The sequence below is a fragment of the Lissotriton vulgaris genome, chromosome 4_1 (genome assembly GCF_964263255.1).
Source record: "Lissotriton vulgaris chromosome 4_1, aLisVul1.2, whole genome shotgun sequence".
Classification (NCBI taxonomy): Eukaryota; Metazoa; Chordata; class Amphibia; order Caudata; family Salamandridae; genus Lissotriton; species Lissotriton vulgaris.
Genome location: NC_141691.1, coordinates 1,600,332,402 through 1,600,342,361, shown reverse-complemented (window position 1 = coordinate 1,600,342,361; position 9,960 = coordinate 1,600,332,402).

Below are 9,960 nucleotides of genomic sequence, written 5' to 3'. Positions count from 1 at the left end.
TGCAAAATAGGAAGGACATCCGTCACGTACCTGGGACATGAGATAGGTACGCATGGCATATCTCCCAAGGAGCAGAATGTGAGGGCCATCAAAGAAGCCAAGGCCCCGACGACCAAGGAAGAAGTACGGTCCTTCCTCGGAATGGCCGAGTACTATAGCAAGTTTGTGAGACACTTTGCCACCAAAACGTACAGAATGCGTCAACTCATCAGAGACAAGTCAAAGTTCGAATGGGACCAGGAAGCGCAGAGTGAATTTGAGACAGTGAAGAATTGTATCAGCGAAGCCATTCCCTTGCAAGGGTATGTCCCCTCGGGGAAATCCATCTTGACGACAGATGCTAGCGACAAGGGGTTAGGAGCTGTGTTAGCACAGGAGAGAGAAAACGGGTCCAAAGAAACCATCAGCTTTGCCTCACGTGCTCTCACCCCGATGGAACAAAGATACAGCGTCATAGAAAAGGAAATGCTAGCGGTCACCTGGGCAATGGGCAAGTTCCGACAATTCATCTGGGGCACCAGGTTCAAGCTCCAGACGGATCACAAACCCTTGGTCAAAGTCCTAACGTCGTCTGGGCACGAGACAGCAACCCCACGCATAGCAAAAATGACGCTTAAATTGTTGGACTACACATATGACGTTGAATATTTGCCAGGCACCCAAAACAAGGTGGCGGACTACCTCAGCAGAGCCTCAGCCATGGAGGAAGCTCAGGAAGGCTCCCCAGAAGAGGAGGAAATGGTAGCGAGCCTAGAGGACGTTGAAACGACCATTAGCAGGCAAGAGTGGGCCGCTGCTTATGACCGGGATGCAGTGAAAACAGAAGTTAAGCAACACCTTACCTCAGGTTGGCCAGACAAAAGGAGGCTCACTGCGGGCGTACGGAGGTTCTACGAGATGCGAGAAGAGCTGTCCTTGAGCGACTCAGGAGTCTTCCTATACCGGGGAGAGAGAGTGGTTCCCCCCGAGAGACTTGTACCCACGCTACTAAAGCTACTGCACGAAGGGCACCTGGGCATAGTGAAGACCAAAGCGAGAGTGAAACTAATGTATCGGTGGCCTGGCATGGATGCCCAAATAGAAAGACAAGTAAGAGAGTGCGAGCAATGCCAAGGGGCGGACAAAATACTCTGGCCCCTCAGACCAGCTCTAGGAAAATTCGAGAACCCGCTCAACCCTTGGGAGAACCTGGCCATAGACATCCTGGGCCCAGTACTGGATAACAGAGGGGTAAACAAATTCCTATGTGTGGTCATCGACAAGTATTCCAAATGGCCGGAGGTCGATATACAAGAGTCCATGGACACCGAAACTGTACTGAGGTTCTTGACTTCCTTGTTTCTAAGGGAAGGAATACCCAAAACCATACTAAGCGATAACGGACCGCAGTTCGTTTCAGAAAAATGGTCACGTTTCATGAAAAGGAACGGGATAGAGTCGAAACACGCGGCTATCTACCACCCGGCATGCAACGGCCAAGTCGAGCGGTTCAACCGCGTATTGATGGGGTCCATCCAGGCAGCAATCACGCAAGGCAAGGACTGGGAACTTGAAGTACAGAGCATGCTGTGGGCGTATAGGATCACCCCCACGGTGGTAGGATACAGCCCCTTCCAAGTGTTGAGAGGCCGATACCCGTTCACCAGAGACAACGTGGCGTGGAGGGAAAAGACCATAACCAGCAAATGGTCCCCAGCAGTGGTCCTGCACAACTTGGAGAAGGCCCAAAGGATATATGCCGCCCAGTACGACAGGCGACGCAACACCAAGGAAACCGAACTGGAAGAAGGAGAATGGGTCCGTGTCAAGCTCCCAACACTGCAAAAGAAGGGAGAAAGCAAGTATAGCAAGCCGCTACTTGTCAAAGAAGTTAGAGGAAGAGCGGCCCTTCTAAGCAACGGAAAGGTGTGGTCCCAAGACCGCATGGCGAAAGTGAACAAAATTGTGAGGTGACCCAAACCGGAGGAGGAAGAAATACACATCGGTGACGGAGGAGAAATACCCACACCTGAGGAGAGCACGATGTGCTCATATGAAGACGGAGGAGAAAGTGAAGTAAGAGAGACACCAACTGCAGATGCAGAGAGGGGTCAAGGTGCCCCTGCCAGAAGTGGACAGAGAGAGGAAACTAAAGACGATGCAGAGATGAGTGGTGAGAGAGAAGCTGGAGGAGGCACAATGGTAAGAAGTACCCGCTCTGGTAGGAGAGTCACATTACCGGCAAGATATAAAGACTTTGAAATGAATGGAGAATAGACTTTGGACTATATATATTGCTGTTTCTGTTTATTGGAAAAAGGGGGAGATATGTGGTGTTGCGCTCTAGTCTGTGGACGCTTACGCGATGACGCGCCGCGTAACAGTCTAGAGCGGAGCAGGCGCGCATGCGCAGATAAACGCAGAGATGAGCGCGAAAGGGAAAAGCGGAGTTGGCGACCGGAGCGCATGTAACCCAGACGCTCGGCGCTCTATGTCTTAGCGATTCTTGTTCCTTCAGCATTAAACCTGTTCTACACTACCTGGCTCTGTGTGCTGTATGTGGGGACGAAGTAAGAACATTATAAATATCCATTTTAAGGACTCGCGGCACCCCCTGAAAGCGAGAGGGTGGATAATATTTAGAAACTGATCGAATGCTATTTCTGTTCAGTCCTCAGGAGTACAAACAGGAGCTAAGGCGGATACAAATGAAAAACTCTGCGGGGCTCTTCTCGCTTTCCCATTCATTCTGTGTCCATCGGAAGCCGCTGCTGGGAAATTCAGAAAAACTGCAGACTTTGTATTAATAAAAAGTAGTATATTCACATGCTATTATACGAGGGAGTTCATTTAGCAAACATAATGGATTTGACCCCCAATGTCGCAGTGGGTGTTTTAATGCAATGGGTAAGGCAGGGGTGATGCATGCAGTAGTACATCTAGGCTGGGAAGAACACAATGGAAGGCGACACGAGCATACATGATGCACTCTTGCCAGAGTCTGTGTGCTTTGCTTGTATTGCGTAGCATTCATAGTGCTTTCGAGATGCTGTTAAGTAGAGATGCATGTTACTTTTGGGTTTCGGGAAATTAATAATAACCAATGTATCTAACGCAGCTGTTTTACAATGTGGGTTCCCTACTTGCTTCTCATGGCTTGTTGTTTTTTTAATTACATTTTTATTTTGTGTATATTCTGGTTTTCGTTGGCTCAATGCTTAGCTGACGTTTCCCTTTACAGACTGCACTAGACTGCTGAGCTCTCTATTTTTTTTTTAAACTTGTTTTTATTGAGCACTGCAAGTATCATACATGGAAATACAATAAATCAGAGGTATTTTGAAAACAACACAGAGGGATAATTTGGTATGTATCCCTGTCACATTTGGAAGCCGAGCATACAATTAGGACAAGGAAATTACAGGTAATATCACATTCCTTACAGCATAAGTGCGTAAACTGTACACTCAGTCAATTAAGAAAGGACCTTAGTAAATTACATTCAGTGCAGTACCCATTACATCCCCCACCCCAACACCACCCTCCCACCACAATACCCCAACAAAAACTGGTAACTAGTGTGCTGCGACATTGACTACACACCATCTTGATGTTCCTGCGTCCGGCGTGTTTTAGGTCGGAGAAGCCCCAGGAGGGGGCATGTACCGAGAGGGAGGAGGGGGAAGGCTGACGGAGAGAGAGGGAGAGGGGGAAAGGGGTGAAGGCGCCGGGGGGAAGAGCAGGGGGCAAGAGAGACCAATGGGAGGGAAGAACCAAGTAACGGAGGCGGGCAAGTGAGGGAGGCAATCAGACAGAGTATGGACAGGCATGAGTCCAACAGCGTCTAAACCACTTGACCCTTGTCCCGCATGCTACACTGAGATACTCCGGGCTCAGCTTCCTCCATGGCCTTAAATTTCTCCACTAAATGCGCCCAATCCAGCGAAATCTGTCGCCTTCATAGCCCCCTGTACTCTTCACGGTGTAAAGCCTCCCTTTCAGCAACCGCCCATCTGCCCACCTCTCTGCACCAAGCGCTCACCTCGGCGCTAGAGCAGACTTCCAATGTCGTGTTATCATACGTTTTGCCAACATCAGGGCGAGCCCTGCGAATCTGAGTAGTAATTTTGCCTTCTTAGGGAGGGGGAATAATCCCAGAAGGCAGGCCTCAATTGTGTCCCACGGAGTGCGCTCCGTCAACACCTCTAACCCTCAGATAACCTTCGACCAAAAACCCACTTCACCCGACAATGCTATATCATATGAAGAAAATCTCCCTCAGGGGTCTTGCACAGCGGACACTCCACAGACGACGCAGGAAACATTTTACGTATAGTTGCTGGGGCAAGGTATGCTTTATGTTGTATAAATAATTGAATTGTTTTGAAATGGCAATTCTGAGATACTTGCCGGGGATGCTCTAGCATTTGAACCCACTCCCTATCCTCTAATTCCCCCCTTAAGATCACGTCCCATTTCTGCCTAATGTGTAGCAGTGGGACTTGCAAATGTTCTCTCAATCCTCTGTAAAGCCAGCGCACCAAGTGTTGACCATGCCCCGTAATGTGAAGTGATCTCAGCAATTGGAAAGGGGAGGGTTCTGCCTGATCGGCATACCAAAAGGTCCGAATAAAGCACATCAGAGCAGCATGAATGAGGAAAAATGTGGCAGGCCCCGAGTGAGCGCGAAGGAACTCATCATGGAGCATCAGTTGGCCCTCCGAAAAGAAATCGCAGGCTGTCCCTACCCCTTCCTGTGTCCACCCCCATAATTGGGCCATCGATAATACACCATGCCTAGTAGGCAACCTGCATAGAGGGATATTCAGGGCGTACGGATTGGACATTCTCTCCAACTTCTTGATGGTTCAATGAGTACCACATTTTGAATAAATTCTTACCCGCCAACCAATAGGCCAAACACTGTAACTGGCCCACTATACAATATGTCTTAAAATCAGGTGCCCCATGCCCCCCGCCGCACTAGGTGGCTGTAGCTTGGACAGCAGAAAGCAATGCCTGCCCGTACCCCAAATCAAGGGTGTTAACAGCGTATCCAGTACCTTAAAAATCCAAGCCAGCAAGACCACCAGTACGTTCACAAAGTAATAGAGGATGTGGGGCAGCATGACCATTTTCGACACCGCTAAGCTGCCTGCCACTATCAATGGCAGCGAATTCCAAAAGGCAACCTGGGAACTCTGCGAATTAATGGTGCGAACTACATTGCCGTCTATGGTATCAGTGATCGATCTATAAATATTAATCCCCAAATATTTAAAAGTGACAGGCTCAACCCGAAAGCGCAGCTGGCCAAATTGTACAGTGGGAGACGTATAAGTATCATAAAAGCATAGGCAACTGATTTAGAAGCATTAAGACCCAAGCCAGATATTTCCCCAAATCTAGAAAAGGCAGCAGCTATCGTATGTTTATCTACATCCGGATCACGAAAATAAAGCAGCATGTCATCTGCGTATAAAGACACTGAATGAATCCTCCCCCGTAACGGGATGCCATAAGGAATCATAATCTGTTGCAGGTGTTGTGCAAGAGGCTCAAGGGCTAACACAAAAAGCATGGGGGACAAGGGGCAACCCTGGTGTGCACCCCTGGAAATTAAAGAAGAGATGGTCCTACCCGTTTTAGCGCGTGCTGTGGGACTAGTATACAGCAAGTTAATCCATGCACCATAAGACTGGGGCAGGCCAAATTTAGAGAACACCACAAGCATATACCCCCAGCTGGGAGTATCGAAAGTCTGGTGCACGTCCAGAGACAAGCAACCAGCAAGAGGGGAGGAGTCAGATGCCGCCTCTATCAAGGCCTGAAGCCAATGGACATTCAAACAGGTACTACGTTGGGGTATGAATCCACATTGATCCGTATGGATCAAACGGAGAAGATGTGGAAGGAGGCGGGATGCCAAGATCTTGCTGAGTATCCTATATTCTGTATTTAGAATAGACAGTGGCATGTATGAGAGAAGCTCAGTGGGTACCTTGTCTGGTCTCAGGAGGGACGTGACTATTGCCTCTCTGGTAGTGGTAGGTAAAACTCCCTGTTGCAGGGAGGTAGTATAAATTTGTAACAACCTTGGGATTAACCTATCTGCGAATGTGGAATAAAACTCTACAGGGAGACCATCAGAGCCTGGCGTCTTGTTGCGAGCTAACGCCTTTATTGCCACCTGGATCTCCGCTGCAGTAATCAGAGCAGCCAACTCCTTGGCCACTGAATCAGAGACAGTAGGAAGCTGGACCCCAACTAAGAAGGAAAGCATGGGAACCAAGACATCTATGCGCGGGGCGGCATATAAATGGGTGTAATAATCACGAAACGCAGCATTAATATCATCCTGGGGCGTAACCAAGACATTCGTGACCATATTCACAGCCAAAACAGGAGTGGGACTAACCATAGGTCAGATCAGCCTCACCAATAGCGTTCCCGCCCTATCCGCCTCGGAGTGTATTCGCAGCGTATAAGCATCAAAATCCAACAAACGTAAGCGCTCTAACAACTCTGCACACCTAATCCTAGCTGACTGAAGCGGTTCCGCACCGTCTACACTCTCCTGAGCCACCACCTCCAGGGCCTGTAGCTCATCTTCTAAGTCAGTAATATCCCTAATTGTTTCCCTCCGGAATCCTGGCAACGTCCTCATGGCAACCCCACGGACTGTCACTTTGAAGGCCTCCCATTCAATAGCCCTGGACGAGGCTGTACCCTCATTCTCAACAAAATAATAATATGCGTCAATTGCCACAGCCAACGCCGCCCGATAAACCTGGTCTTCTAAGTGTAATGGTTGCATCCTCCACGTCGGGATTGGAGCAGGAGAATGTCCCCAAGTCAGTCGCAATTCTATGGGATTATGGTCAGAGATAGTCTTACCCAGGAACTCACGGTGTATAACAGAAGAAGCCAGCCCTGGGTATCAGAGAAAATAATCCAGACGTGTGTGCAACTTATGGGGGTAAGAATAAAAGGAATATTCCTTCGTGTCCAACAAGTTAAGGTTATAGCCTGTGCCCTCGCCGCCATATTAAATAAAGAAGGATGGGAACGATCCAGGTCAATGTCGAACACTGAATTTTAGATCACTCCCCAGAAGCCACGGGACATAGGACCATTTAGCAAGTGCCAGGGACACCTGCGTAAAGAAGGCCTCTTGGTCCACATTCGGTGCATAGAGGGACCCCAGCAGAACCTGTCTGCCATCCAGCGTTCCCAACAGAAGCACAAACCTGCCCTGATCATCCATCTTTCTCTCAATAAGAGAGAAGGGGATGCCCGCCCGGACCCAGACAGCGGCCCCCCTGAAGAAGGCTGAATACGCCGTCGCGAAAACCTGCCCACGCCTTCTCCTCTGTAATTTCGCAGTTTCAGACGGGATCAAATGAGTCTCCTGGAAACAAATTATATGTGCCTTACAACAATGTAATTGCGCAGCTATCCTATATCGTTTGGCCATGGAACCCATACCCCGCACATTCCACGAGACAAGGGTATAAGAATTAACAGCCAGCATCATCCAATGGAACAAAGAGCTCCCCGGGATCCCTGCCCAACCTACCCTGCCCCACCAACCCCCACTACCCCCAGACCATGCAGCATAGTTACAAAAAATTCAAAAAAAAGTCCCAAAGCAGGGTCCAACTCCCAAACATCGTTCAACCAAACCGCACAAACAAAGTGAACATACTTCACAATCAACCAGTGCTACTGCCTTTGGGGGAAGGTTGCTAACACCATCCACCGTCGCTCAAGAGCTGTAAAGCACCCATGAAAGCGCCCAGTACGTGCACCTGGCGGGGAATTCACCCATTCATTCCCACCCATCCTGACGGCATGTGATGTCTACAATGTTCTGCCCAACAGGCTAAGGCATTTATAGTGAACCATAGATCTTAAACCAGGCAGGAACACAACGTGAGGGTGAGCATATCTAATAGGGTATACAACAATGAACTAAGAGTCTGCTGAGGCAAGAGGGTCATTGCTGAGTCGCGAGGTCGCAGAAGGAAACCGGGCAACACTGCCATCAGAATCAGTGTCAGTGTTCAATCCCTCACGTGTGCTAGAGCTAATATCAGGGCGAGAGGTGCGAAAAGTAGAGGCAGCCTGTAGAGCACTGCGCCTGCCCTCCAGTACTTGCCTGCGACCCAGGGAACTGGAGATCGAGCTTTGGGTAAGAAGGCCCTTCTTGCGCCTCCGAAAGGGGGCGTTGCGATTTGGACAGTGAAGAGTCCATACGTCTCATGGGGTGGACATCGGGGAACATCTTATCCAGCCATTCCCACGCGCTATCAGGGGTATCAAAAAACAGGGAACGCTGGTCATGAGGGATTTTCAGCCTAGCGGGGAACAAGAAGGCAATGGCAGGCCCGCTGCTCAAGCACGTGCCTTTACCTCCATAAAAGAAAATCTCCTACGTTGGACTGCCAATGAGTAGTCCGGAAAGACTGAAATCTTGACATTGTCAACCTGTAGAGGACCATTGTCCCTTGCCGCCTGTAGTAGATGATCCCGATCCTTGTAATTTAAAATCCTGGCCAGAATGGGTCACGGGTTGGCACCTGGAATTGGACGTCGTGTGGTGACCCTATGTGCCCTCTCAACCGTGAAGTGCGCGGACAGTCCAGTGAAAGCCACATCAGTCTTTAGCCAGTTCTTGATATACTCCGTAGGCGTTGATCCCTCCCTCCCCTCCGGTAGAACCACGATTTGGAGGTTGTTCCGGTGTACCCGGCCTTCTGCATCATCACCCCCTGCCTGGAGGGAATAAATCTGCTGACGCATTAGTTGGAATTGCTCCTCATGGGGCTGGACATGCGGAATCATGGCGTCTACCTTCTGCTCAGTCGATCTAGCCTTCTCAGCCAATTTCTTGTGATCATCTTTCAGCAGATTGAGATCCACCGAGATGATACACATCTGCGTCTCCAATACCGACCTGGAATCTCGAATCTCTCGTAAGATCACGTCCCGCTTGTTCCCAGAAGTATTGGGCTCCACCGCCCCCTCTGTCTGGTGGGAGAGAGCGGAAAAATGACCTAACGTGGGTGAGAGAGATCCCGCTCTCCTGACCTTGCCGGCACCCTGGGCTGTCCTTTGCCCAGAGGCGGCGGCGCGGCAGGACTAGGCAGCAGGCCCCCAGCAACAGCAAGTGGAAAGTGACAACTACACCACTATGAGCGGAGCACTTTACCAGTAATCGGATGATCTCATCACCGGTCAGCAGCACTTGGCAGCAAGAAGGGATCAACTCAGGTCAGTCGCAAGGGACACCCAGGTGCTGCGGCAGGCAAGGACAGTCGCTACGCAGCGTGACCGTAGGCTCTCTCAGTTCACCAGATCGAGAAAAGCAGAGAGGTGTCCAGGAGGTGCTCATGCAGCTCTTGTGGTGCCAAGACCAAGCTGCTCAGGCAGGCCTCCGCGCCGCCAGGTGGTTCTCCAGACTATGCACCAATGTAGGGCACCTAACACAGGCACATGGCGATCCCAGCACACCTCCGAGCTCAACTTCATGACCAGCGTCACTAATCCAGGGAATGCAGCGTCACAGTCTTGTGGTGCAATTGGGGGCACTCAGTTATCAAGTTGTTGTCCCTGCATATATCCCAGCATATGAGGCAGAATAAAGGGGTGGCCACACCAACCATCCCCAATATTCTGCTCCGCCACAGCGTCACCAGTAGGCCGGGGGAGGAATTCCAGTGACAACCATTCAATGGGAGGGAAGGCAGGAGAAAGGAGCCCAGCGCTCATCCACATTCTCCGCCAAAGTCATGCCACCAACTCAAGAGCAGCAGGGGTCCGCCGCGTGGCCGTTCACAGGGAGGGCTCAGGAGAAAGGAGCCTAGCGCTCACCCGCAGCGTCCACCAGAGACATACCACCAGCATTAGGAGGAGGGGGTCGTCACTGCAGTCCTCCCAGCCGCACCTCTGATCCGGAACACCACACAAGAGCAGCGG